The sequence below is a fragment of the Tympanuchus pallidicinctus genome, unplaced genomic scaffold (assembly GCF_026119805.1).
Source record: "Tympanuchus pallidicinctus isolate F22 unplaced genomic scaffold, pur_lepc_1.0 scaffold9, whole genome shotgun sequence".
Classification (NCBI taxonomy): Eukaryota; Metazoa; Chordata; class Aves; order Galliformes; family Phasianidae; genus Tympanuchus; species Tympanuchus pallidicinctus.
In genome coordinates this window covers 14,817,219-14,830,058 of record NW_026294813.1, presented here as the reverse complement: position 1 = coordinate 14,830,058, position 12,840 = coordinate 14,817,219, and the positions used below count along the sequence as shown (strand labels likewise).

General features: G+C 46.3%; 1 protein-coding gene across 9 annotated transcripts in view; it reads left to right on the top strand.

The window, feature by feature from the left end:
* The window catches only part of RUSC2 (RUN and SH3 domain containing 2), a 53,361-nt gene that overhangs the window by 10,391 nt on the left and 30,130 nt on the right, over positions 1 to 12,840 (top strand). For 5 of the 9 annotated variants that reach the window (XM_052670125.1, XM_052670124.1, XM_052670130.1 and 2 more), the window contains exon 2: positions 9,845 to 9,950. The exons of the other annotated variants lie outside the window; for them this stretch is intronic. The gene's annotated coding sequence lies outside the window, so the exon portion shown is untranslated. The remainder of the gene's footprint in view (positions 1 to 9,844; positions 9,951 to 12,840) is intronic. 9 annotated transcript variants of the gene reach the window in all.

Genomic DNA, 12,840 nt, shown 5'->3' with positions numbered 1-12,840 from the left:
AAGCTTAGGACAGCACTTTGGCTTATCTGTTGATTTGATGAGTTGAAGGCAGCTGTGTCATGGACAGGAGTGACCGTGGTTCTGCTTCAGATGCTGGGGTTCAGAACTAAAGCATCAATCCCTCTTGAAAGCTCCTTGACCTCCAATCCTGCATGTCCAAATGCATCTGTGCTAGTTTTGTCTTTGTAGGGGAATGGTCAGACGCTTCTGTATTCTCCAAGTACTTTCCTTTCTGAGGGGCTTGGTTTATATTAAACTAATATGGAAAATTGCTGTGAAAGCAGTGGGTGTGCAAAAGCTGCTGAAAAGATCATTGATCCTGGACCCTCCATGCTTCACCTCCTCTAATATGGAAATGCTACCGTGGCAGATGTTCCCAGGAATGTTATAACATGGTGGCTGGGAGTTTTCCGTTGTACTCATTACTGGTGAGAGTACAGCAGATGCTCATGTTCTGGTTTTGACTGCATTATCTACCTTCTGCAGCTCTCACTTGCCATCTTCCTTTTCTGGCCTTTTAGTTGGGCTTCTCTTTCCTTTACTGTGTGTTGAAAGCCTCTTGCTGAAATCATGCACAGGTTGGACTATTTTCTTAAGTGAAGTTTCTATTTACTGAAACTACAGGCTTCAGAATTGTCTGGATACATCACAGAGATTAAAAGCATATTTCTATTCATTAGATTCTATTTATTATAGGTATTGTGAGGGAAAATAACCTTTCTGAGCAGCCAGTCCTTCATCAGGGACTTCTTGCTCCTCTGCCATATCCGGCCAACATATGAAATCTCTGAATCATCATCGTTGATGTTTGTTATTAGGCCTGGGTCAAGTCTGTGTGATGAAGCTCCTGAGGGCCCTTTCAGGTCTCTTTCCACTCTGGTATGCTCTTGGTCTCATAGCTGGAATGCATCTGGGATGCATGGAGACACATGACCTTGTTTGCCGTCTTTAAGCACCTCTTTGCTATCTGTGCAGAGCTTCAGTCCGTGGCTTCCAACAGTTTCTGAAATGCTGAGATTTATCCACAGAGGACATCACAGAGTGTTGTGCCCTGCCTGTTTAGTCTGTCTCACGTTAGGGTTGAGACCCATTTCAGTCAGCCCAAAGCAGCCTAATCTTGATGTGTTTCTCAGGAGTCTCCTGTGACCAGGTCGCAGGCAGTGTGTGTGCCTAGGCCTTGTCTCCACCAACTTTCACTTTCTATTTTAAAGAACATATCAGGATTTCCTCCCAAATACCAGTTCTGTTTTACCATGCCAGCATTTCCTTTGCTGTGGGTCTCTTTCCATTCTGAGTGGAATTTTTGTGCAGTGTGTGGAAAGTTTCTTCCCAGTTTTGGCTCTACGTGATGGGTAAAATGTGTCTGTGGAGGACGTAGACCTTGCACAGTTGGCCAAATGCTGCAGATTGGACTCTTCCTCCTGATTTAGTATATAGCTGTTTGTTACTGCTACAAAACCACAGGGTTGTTTAGTGTTGGGCTGACCTGACATGGAGATCTGTGGTACAGCTTGTTGACTGTCCAGTGCAGCCTGCTCTCTTAGATGGGAAGAGGTCATGATCACCAAAGAGAAAGTGAGGAGAGTTATCAGCTCTGGTCATGGGTCATCTTCAACAGGACAACAAGTTCATGAGAAAAGCTAATCCAGCCAGTGGATTAGCTACTGGATCTGCTGGCATGGGATGCTTTTGCATGGTCCATCTTCACTTGTGGAGTTGCTGCATCTTTCCAGAAGTGTATTTCTGCTTCTCCAGGGATTTCTGCCTGAGTAAACTGATCTAGGCTTTTAATCGTGCATTAGAGGCTTCCTGCTTCTCTGAGTCAAACAGAAATCATACAAGAATAAGTCCTCCAGATGCTGTGCAAGTCCATCTCCCTAGCATCGCATAGTTGACTGAGGCAATGCCATTCCTCATGTTCCTTTGTTTCATCTCTCGAGAAGCTCCCAGTGATTGGAATATTATTGCTGCATCCCATATCCTTTCAGCCCAATCTTTTCTCTTCTTCAGTGTATCCTGATGTCATGGCACACTGGATTGGCCAAGATCCTAAGATGGACGTTTCTCTGTCAGAGAACCCAGGAAAATAAATTATTTCCAATTTGTCACACTAAGTGCCTGCAAAAACTAACAGGAATGCATGCCTCTAAATAAATAAAGCAAAATGCTTCTGAGACATACAGCCCCATGCGTTGTAATAAGAAAATTGTGCTTATCTTCTGACTGCTGTGCTGTTCTGGGTTGGGTTTTTTTGTTTGTTTGCTTGTTTTTTGTAAAATAATAAATGTTTTATCTGTCATACCTGCTGTTTGACCTAAACTTGCCTAAGGGGCAGCCCCTATTCTTGTTGCTCTGGGATGTGGAGTATGGCTTATTAACTTCTTGGCAGCAGCCTTTTATGCATTTCAGAACTGCCTTCTTGTACCCCGTAGTTTTCTACAGACGGCTTAACTGCTTGCTTTGCATTTTACTTCTCTTATTCATTTTCCTGCTGTCTTTGCACCTTCTACAGTTTGTCCATATCTTTGCCAGACTGATACAGAGCTGGGGCACATACCAGTGTAGGGTAGAGAGGAGGGATTACTCCATGCCTTGCATATCTCATGTATTCATACAGCCCTACATACTGTTTGTCTACTTCAAAGCAAAATGCCACTATTACTCAAGTTCAGCCTGTGATCTATGGTAACCACAAATCCCTTCTTAATGAGCAGGTCATGCATGATGATTATGGGTGAGGATGTGCAGGCTGTGCTGCGTGAGGTGTCATAGTAATGGCTATAATTTATGTTAATTTGCTGTTTATGTGTTGACCTTACCCTTCAGCTAACAGTACTGGTACCAGAGATGGCACAGATGAAAAGACACACACTCAGATCCAGTGGATATGATGCGCAAGAGGTAGATGGAGGTCTGCAGGATTTAGCTGCAGGCCTGAAATACGTGGACTTTTTAGCATATGTTTTCAGTAGCGCTCCGTTTGCAGTTCTGTTCCCTCTCCCCTTTACAACATTTCGAAGTATTGGTGAATGGCCTTTGAATGGAACTTCCACGGTCTCTTTTAATCGGAAGGTGCTTTGCAAAAGCCATCAGTTATGCAGAGATTCTTTTGCTTGCCGCTAAAACATAGCAATCTGGGGCAGGTAATACTGCAGAACAGCACTGCACCTTCAGTTTGGATGGGAAATGTACAAACTTAGGAAAAAAAGCAGCATAACCAACTATAATTAGTATCATGCGTCTGTAATAAATCAGCTAAACTGTGTGCTCCCCGGGTTCTGTGGTAAGGGTGGGAAGGTTTGAGAACAGGGAGATCTGCCGGCAAGCTTTGTGTTGAGCTGGCAGCTCTGACCGTGTCTTTTGCTGTAGCTCTGAGCAGCAATAGCAGAGAAGTGCCTAGGCATGCGCAGAGGGTGGTGAGTGTGGGTTTTCTGTGTGAAGCTGAGTGCATTCTTCATGCTTGCTGTTGCCTTGGAAAACTGGAATATTTATGACTCAGTACTAAAAGAGGCTTTTTCCATTCTTGGATGTGGCCTCTTCCTGCATCCAACAGGGTTGTTTTTCTCCTTTCCTGCTTGCCATGCTACGTCCCACCCATTTATAGTCTCTGAGCTGACTTGTTTGCAGTACAGTCACCCTCGCTTGGAGTCATCCCCTGTGGAGGGAAGAGAATGTCACTTCAGTTTACATCACAGGAACCAGAAGCAGTCACCTTTCTCCAGCAATGCCCGCCGTGTACACAGCCGACTCTGGTTGTGCTTAGTATGTAGACAGTGAACCATCTTAGGACTGCCCAGATTCAGCTCAGCCTTGTGAATCCTCAGCTTCTCAATTGGAAATAATGCCATTCTAATTTGATGACAGAATGCAGACCAGTGTATGCAGCAGAAGTGAGGCTACCAAATTCACCAGCTTCAACATATGATGTAGTATGGCAGCTTAAGACTTTTAAGATCTTCCTTATGGCAATGGGAAAGTACTAGGTTACATTGAAAATGTACTAGTTAAAATTCATAAGGTACATTCTACTGTAGAGGCAGTTGTTCTTGTTTTTGAAAATTGATTCTAACAAAAGTCAATCCATTAACACCTTTGTATCTGTGGCTCCCATGGGCTGGTCAGAACAAGCAATTGATTGCCGGATATGAAGGTATGTATGTTTTTGTAATAATACTCTTTCCAGTTCCTTTTGTCAATGCGTTCATTGGTCAGAGTTCATATTCCACTCAGTGTATCATGAATATTTGAGTGACTGCTTGAAGAAAGAGAGTTGCTGTTACAGCTCCTGCTTCAGACACTTTGAAATTTCCACGCTGCATCAGTTACATCCAGGCTTTGCTTTAATCCAAGGTTTACAGTACAGCTTTATGAGCTTTGTTTATCAGATTGAAGCTGAGACTTCAGACAACAATTCAGGAGCTGCTCTACTGTTTCTGTCCTGATTTCCCTCCGTCTAAAAGTGTTCACTTATTTCTTTGTGCTCCTGAGTGGGGATTGCTGTGTATCAGGGCTGAAAAATGGACACTGCCCTTCTTGAATCAATTCTTCCTCCTACAGCTTTCAGAGGGATCTGCACTGCCCTCTTGTTTCTTTGTGTAAGATGTTGATAGCAGCCATTTCCTGGAAGAACAGTATGAACATCCTGGATTTTTGGCCTGGAAGGGACTGGAGACGGACTGACTGTGGGCTGGGTTTGGATTTCCGTGGCCATCTCAGTGTTGCTATGTGGAACTGCGCCCAGCCCTGTGGGAGCCATGCCAGAACTAGCTCTGTCTGGTAGCTGTGACTTTTTATGGAGCTTGCGACTGCCTCTGTGACTGGACAGTAAAGCATCGGCCACTAGCAATATGAAGGGTTTGACCTTAACACAGAAAAGACGAAAATCGCTGTAGTAATTTGGATGAAGGATCCACCTTAGCCCAGTACTTATTTACCAAAAGAGGTTGCAGGCTGTCAGCTAGGCAAGCAGACAGAGTATCTTCTTTCTTTTTCTTTTTTTTTTTCTTTTCTTTTTTCTTTTTTATTTTTTTGGTGGGGGGAAGGTGGTGGAGAGGGTAGGCTTTGATAAGTCTGTTGTATTTTGTCAGTTTGGTTACCTGAAATGCATCTCTCAAGTGCTTGTTGTGCCTCCCACTGAATCTGTGTGGAATTTTCCATAATTCCCTTTGCTGAGAGGTAAGGAGCAGCACACAGGCTAAAGGGAAATTAACAAGAATGTTGAATGAGGATCTGCTAGTCTGAAGGGAAGTTGCTGGTAGGACGTAGCCTTTCATTACATGAGATAATGCTCTGGGCTCTGGAAAGTAATACTGCTGATGTTTCCTAAAGACAGAAAGCCAAGAAGGATCATCAATTCAAAGGCAGTTTAGGGTTATTCAGAAAAGACATTGAAGTCCTTAAGGAATAATACAGATGAGAACTGGGTAGTTCAAATTAGATGACTGTGTGCATGAGAAAAAAGCAAAAAGTTCAGCTTTGTCTGGGAGCTCCCTGGGGAAAGTAAGGAAGGCAAAGGAAAACCCAGGGCCTGTCAGTGATGTGGAGGATAACTGGGAATATCAGTAAAAAAGATAAATGTTATCTATTGTGACATGTTGGATAAAATATTCGTAGCAGCAGCTGGGGAATCTGAGGTTTAAGCATGGTGATGGCTAGCTTGGAAGATTGTCTGCGTTTCTAATCACTCTCTGAAGGATGTATTCAAAATGGGTCATATCCAGAGAAACCCTTCTCTCTCATACTGGTATGATCAAAGAGAGAGAGCCTGCCTCGTGCTAACTGATTAAAGAACTCAGATGATGTAACTTTAAACACAGACTGGATAAATAGTGACGTTTGAAGACCATTTTTGGAACAGGAGTGAATAGGGATTGAGCTATTCATGGATAAAGATAAGCTGTAAATTCAGAGAAGATTCTTAAACATCAGAGGAATGAAGTCGGGAATTAATTCTGTTAGAAAATGGTTAGTAACAAGAAATGTCTATTTCTGAGAGTAAAAACCAACAGCAACTTTCTCATTCTGAGCTATCTTGTTTGCCTGAGTTTGCTAAGCCCTAAAGAAACTAGTACTGCTGTTCTGGGCCATAGGCAGGGCTTGTTGGGGCAGGATGACCATAGGGTTCCTGACTGAAGCCTGCTGGTAGAAACATATCTGCAATCTGCATGGCCTCGCAGGCTCTTGTTCTGTCCTTGGACATGCTCCAAAGGCAGGCTTAGTGGGAATCAATAGATGATCTTCCGGGGAGAAAGTGGGGACTAAGGGCAGGCAGTAGCACAACACTGCTCCATGGGCATTCCTCAGTCTGGTTGAAGCTTTGACTTCTCATTCGAGAACTCCTATGTTTGTTCCCACTCCCAGCAAATAGAAAATTTGTCAAGTACAGATTGGTAATGATTAGCCAGAAATGATTCCTGTGTATTTGTGAGGGATGTCGATTGACCTTGAAAGCTGGGACTTGCAGGCATGAGGAATATTGGGTTTTTTTTCTTGTTGAGAACATTTATAAATTTTGCAGCACCTCCTTCTTTCCTATTAGCCTTTGTATCCTAATCCTCTTTGCTCCCACTGAGCAGGAGCGTACTATTGGCTTTGCTGTGACCAGCATCCCTGAAACAGCCTGTGGTGGATGGGGTTGCTTTGTCTTTGAACTCAGATTTCTGCCTTGAGCAATCACTGAGCAAAGTAGAAAGTCTACTCCTGAGTTGTCCACCAACTGGAAAGGTGTGGTAGTATGTGTTCCTCCTGTGTCTGTGCTGTAAGCAGGGCTGTAACGATCCAAAAGATGTGTCCTAGACATGTCCTCCACCCACAGATTGCTAGGCAGAGACACAGGTGCACTGAAGGCAGTAAGGGTAGACCCAACAACCATCCTTCAGCATAAGGAGGCAGGCAGCTCCCTGTGCTGGATCATACCCACGTGCTGCTGTGGCCCTGTGGCTGTTGGTCTGTGGCAAGGGTGGGCAGGTTGTGCACAGTGCCTGGTGTGATAAAAACCTTTTTCCCAACTGGCGTGTGGTATCACAGCAGCAGCCCAGGTGGCCAGCTGGGCTGTGGGTCTGGGCTGTTTCCACTTCACTGATCAGAGCAGATTTGCAGCACATTGGTGGGAGGCTTGGGCTCTTTGTGTTGATTTTGCTGTATAATTGCACTGAAAGTGGGAAGTTTTCAGACAGCCTTAGCAGCCAGTGCCGACAGAGCACCTAAAGGCAGATGAAAGTAATGCTGCCAAGATAGAATAGAATTAGGAAGCTTTTTACCACCAAGCTATACGGTGTGATGCTAGTGTGGCTCTCAGGCCAGGCAGAAGGGAGCCAGGTTACGCTGGGGACAGGCGTGTCCTGCCCCGCCATCTCCCTCCCCTCTCCTCCTGGAGGAACACAGCCACCAGCCTGCACTGTCCTCACTCCCAGTGCCAGCCACGCTCCTCTTCCCATACTGACTCATCTCTGTGATAGGAGAGCAGTCATCTCCTAGAATACAATCCCCAGAAAGAGCTTTCTTCTTCCTCATTAGTGCCTGTACTCTCCTGCCGTCTACGAAGCCGCAGGACAGCCTGTCAGTGGCTGAGAGGAGCAGGTCCAGGCAGGGAGATGCACCAAAGGGCCCTTCATCACGGCAGTGAAGGCCGTGTGAGCCTGCAAAAGGCTGAGTAACGCACCAGGAGGATGATGTGCATGTCAGCAGTGGGGTGCGGATGTGCTGAAAAGCGTTTTTTCCAGAGGAGCCCTTTGCCTGCTGCAGAACAGCCCCACACTCCACCTGCACCGGGGTGTGGGTCTGCTTCGTGTCAGTGAAGCAGTTAACGCAGTGGTGGGGACAAGGAGGCAGCAGCTTGCGCCTCCTCCCTCAGTGCTGGCAAGGTCTGCGGAGGGCTGAGAGGGCACCGACATACTTTCCATTCTCCTCTCTGCTGTGGGAACGAGTCTCCTGGGTAACAAGCGTGCCTTGTTCTGCTTCAAGCTGGCAGCTGGGTCTGGCTGTCTCCTCCCCCCATCTTTTGCTAGCCTGCGGTCTGTCCCTGTGCCCTGCATCATCCCTTGGCTCATCGCTGTTGTTTGAAGGGGCTCAGGTGGCAGCGTGAGGGCTGAGAGTGGGCTGGGAAGTGTGATAAGGTGGCTTGCATGGGGCAGCAGTCCCAGGCCTCGAGGAGGGTCCAGCCGAGGTGCTGCGGCCTCACAGGCTGTCCTGGGGGTGAGTAGCACCCATAGGGCTGGAGCTGGCCCCCAGCCTTCGCACCATCCTGGTGGGGGTAGGCACTGGGCTTTCAGTCAGAGGTCTAGCTTGAATGTTACCTAAATAGCTGTTTTAAAGGGTTCTGGTGTTCTGGGATCCAAGGTCAACAGGCAGCTGCTTCCAGGCATAGTTCTAAACAGGCTTTTCTGGCGTAGCTTTTTTGTGTGCCTCTCCAGACTGAGAAGCTTTTGCAAAGTGCTGTGCTGCCTTGCTTTATTTATTTGGTTGTTCCTTTGAGTGTGTCATGGTGTAGAGCAAAAATACTCAGCCATGTGATGATTCTTTGTTTCTTTGCCCTGTGTATCCATGTGGTGTTTTTACCTCTTCTCTGATTTGTCTGGTCCCCCCAGAAGCATCAGTTTCAGAGGTGGGTTTTGGCTTGCAGCTGTGGAGCTTGTTGCTCCACCAGTCCTTGGTGCTGAGCTCTGCTGAGCACTGCACAGTATTTCTGGCATCAGTGATGGCAGCAGTCCTCTGGGCAGGGGTAAGTGGATGCAGTGGGATGTTGTCCCTGCAGGGTGGCTGTCTCAGGGAACCACTCCAGGGCTGCAAACACCAGCCTTGGGGCAGCCATGAACATAGCTGTAGACCAGGTGGTTGTGCCCAGACTGAGACAAATATAAAACAAAACACAGCAAAATAAAAAAAAGAAAAAAAAGCACAAATTACTGCACTGAGGAAGGAGAGAGCTCAGGGTGAAAAGAAATGATGAAAAATATCCCCCTGTGTGTTGCTAGGATAACGGAAGAGCCTGGCTTTTTGCAAGTGGCAATCCTTTGTTTCAGGAAGGAGGATCTGCTGTGGATTGTTTTGTACATGTGCATAGCTTCGGCCCAGGTTATGGCCAGCACCGTAATCACAAGCTGTGCTTGGGTCTTTGTTTGAGATTCCTTGTGACAGGTGAACTGCAGAATCCCTGTCATTGTGTGCAGTTCGACACTGACTGACATGCTTGCGGCTGCATCTCACTCTCAGACTGGCTGTGTTTTGGAGGCACTGTATAGATGCTGTTGATGAATCTCTTTAGGACAAATCACTACAGAAATGTAAAAGAAGCTTCAAGAAGCTTCTCGTTTTCCTGATTATTCTGTTTCCTCCCAGCCTCCCCCTGCTGTGCATTACTTTGCAGATGAGTGTTTTTTCTCCAAGGGCTCTGTCTGCCATTATCAACGGTAAGAGCACATCAGTGTCCTTTGCTTTCCTTTACAAACCAGACAAAATCAAACAGTTTCAACATCTGAAACCCAAGCTCATTACAGAACAAGGTGCTGCAGTGCTATCCTACGATGTAGTTATTCATCTTTATGCTTCTCTTCATGCTACCTTTCTGATTTCCCGATATCTGTTAAACTCAATCCTCCATCTTCCAGCCTGATTTGTTCTCTCCCTTCCTCTCCTTCTTTGCTCCCTCCCATCCTCTGCCTTGTCTGAGGTCCCGCAGGGACCGGTTGCAAGCCGGAGCAGCTCTTCTGTGGGCATGCTTGCTCCTTCACACCCAGCAACGTCACAGCAGCAGCAGCAGAAGCATTGGAGATGTGATTGCGCAGACCCTCTGCATTGCCAGGGATGCAGCTGTGAATAAAAAAAATTGATTCTGTGTTTCCCACAGCATCCTGGTGAGAGTGCACAGAGCTTGCTGGAATCAGTGTGTTCAGCATTGCCGGAGCAGAGCATGTGCAGGGAGCAGAGACAGGCAGCAGAGGATCTGCAGAAAGGTGAGATGGAGAAATGAGTGGGGTGGGTGTTTGCCCTACTATTGGATTTCAGGCCATTCACTGTCCTGCAAAACGGCTGGCTTGTTTTTGCAGAGACTGCCAGCTTCCCAGTGAAGCTTAAAGATTTTATGACTGCTTTGTCTGCTCAGAGACTGCATTGCTTTGGGGCTGTTGTGATTATAATTGATGCAAGAGAGAGAAGAGGCTGGTACTGCTGTGCAGAATGCGTGTTTGTCCATTGTGACTAGGAAATAACGATTGTCATGTCTGGGGCTGGTTGAGCAGAGGCGAGCTGTGTTTTGCCTTGACAGAGCTCTCTTGGTGCAGTCGCACAGTCCTCCATTGTGTCTGCCATGACAGCCGAGCCCACACGGATTGCTGTGATCCCACGAGCTGTCACACTCTCTGTCCATCCCCAGTGGTGATGCTGCTGTGCCGCTCAAAAGCTGTTTTGACAGACAGCGCTTCTATGAAAAGACAAACAAAAGACATGGCAGAGGAAGGGCTGTTGTCATTATGGCTTTTGGCTTTTATCGTGTTTATTTTTATTTTTTTAACAATGCCTCAACAAGCATAGGCCATTAGGATAAAATACTGTGGCAGGTAAAGCTTTGTTGCTGTGCAGAATGATGCACTGGGATCTATGCAGACTGAAGTCCTTTGTGTCGCCAAGGGTGTGTCTGTGCTGGCTATGTAAATGAATGCTTTCTCCCTGCCTCTTTCTGTAGATTAGATGAGAAAGGTTATCTCATAATGGAGGAATTACTATTTTAAATTGCTGAGATGAGCGGTCCAGGCTGGGTACCAGTTACCAGAGCTTAATTACATGCTCCTGTTATAACCAAATCCCTCTTTTCCCTCCTCCCTGCTTTCCTTCTTCTTCCCTCCCCCATCCCCTGCACAAATCCTTCCATCAAATTGCTGCCGCAAATGCAAAAGGAGAAGAGCTTGAACAAAGAGACAGATGTGTATCAGAGAGAATGACAGAGATAACAATGAAGGAAAAATATAAAACAGTGGGATTTAGATATCTGTGATGCATTGATGTGACTGCAGACAAATGTATACATGGGAGCTTAGTAATGTTAAGTAAATAAGCAAACAGTGGGGCTGTGGAAAATGCTGAGAATGTGTGGTTGCAGTTGTAGGTATCAGAGGAATGTGATCTTAATGGAGCCTTACCTCCTGGTGCTGCTAATGAGTGAGCTTGGCATGTCCAGCCTCTTTGCAAAACCCCTCTGCAGTGTGCCACCTTGGCAGCTACCTGGGGGCAGCTGAGCACTGAAATAAGTTGAAGGTAGCTCAGATAAAGCGTCTCTAGACATGTTAAGAACCACAGGATGAATAGAGATCATGAAGTGGTGAGGATCTGGCATAGCTATAGAGGAATCTTGAAGCAGAAGAAGCAGATGTGAGGAACATTGCAGAGATAGAAGAATAGAGAATTGAGGGTCAGAAACCAGTGGTAGGATATGTGGGTTGTCATGGTTAGGGAGTGTAAATATGCGGTTGGTAATACCATTCTCCAGCCTCTCTCCCTGTGTTCCCTGAGATGGTCAATGCGTCGTGCATCCCCCGCAGCTTTGCTGAGATTAGGCGCAATCCTCAGCACAGCCTTTCGTACAGCACTTGTCTGAAGGAACCATTTTGCTGCTGTGGTTTCTTAGGCAGTTGCTCCCTTTCCATCCCCATGGAGCGGCAAGGCTCTCCAGCCTCCAGCCTTTAGCACTCAGGGGAGAAGAGGCACCCCCACTTCCAGTTTAGACTGCTAGGTGTGGAGTGTGGGACTTCATGGTGCAAAATGATTTCTGCTCACAGCTCTGTGATGTCCTGGAAGTGTTGTAAGTCTTCCTTAACTGCAGCTCCTTCTCACCTCTGTCTGAAACCTTGCCTTATGATTTGGGAGCACTCTCCTGTGTGTCTCTGCAGAATAGGCTCCCACAGTAGGGTGCTGGGGGCAAGGACAACACATATGCATTTGTAGATGCGTCATGGTCCAGAGTTCCGGTTGTGAAACAGAATATATGTATGCAGCATACATGTATCTGTGTTGTGTTGTCGAAGAAAATTTGTGTATGGTGTGTTTACAGTGTTTGTCTAACAAGAAAAATGTGATGCAGCTTACTTTGCTACATGGAAAGGAGTGCTCCTCAGGATACACAGGATGTGCCTAGCTAGAAGGTGCCACACTTACAGTAGCATCTGTTAAACAGTGAGAGTGCACAGAGATTATCTGTCTTGACATGGCTTGAGCCTAAAAGATGGGCAAGAGCTTCTGGTATTGGAGCTGGCTGAATGGATTCACATCAGGGAGATAAGGTTGCTGTTGTGTGTCTCCTCCACTGCCTTGATGCAGAATGCTGGGATGAAGTACAGCTGGAAGGCACCTGGACCTGCATTGCAGAATGTGCAGGTGCTTAGGAGTGTATGCGGTAGATTTGGAAATGGCCAGCTCCATTGTTGCCTGTCAGTGTGTCTGGTGCTTTAATAGCAATCAAAAAACGATTTCTCTGTCCTAGAGATGGCTTTAGTTCCAGTCTGATGTTCCTGGTGAGCTCACTGTGGTGTTACACCTGATACCAAAACGTTGACACACCTCTGGCAAACCAGTATTGTGTTGTGCCCCATTTTTCACTTATTTCCCAGTTTCATTAATGTTTCCCAATGTTATTTTGAATGCCTTCTGTATTGTGTTTGAAGGGCAGGTTGATTGATCTCAGGTGGGTCAATTCCCTACCCCTTTCAGAACAGGTAAGGCTTACCTTGATTATTTTCCAGGCGTGCAGCTTTGACTCATTCCTCTTTTTCCTCATGGGTATTTTTATTGAGAGCCCTGTTGTCAGTGGTGATCATGTGATGGTTCCTTATTGTTCTGGGATCAAGAATATTT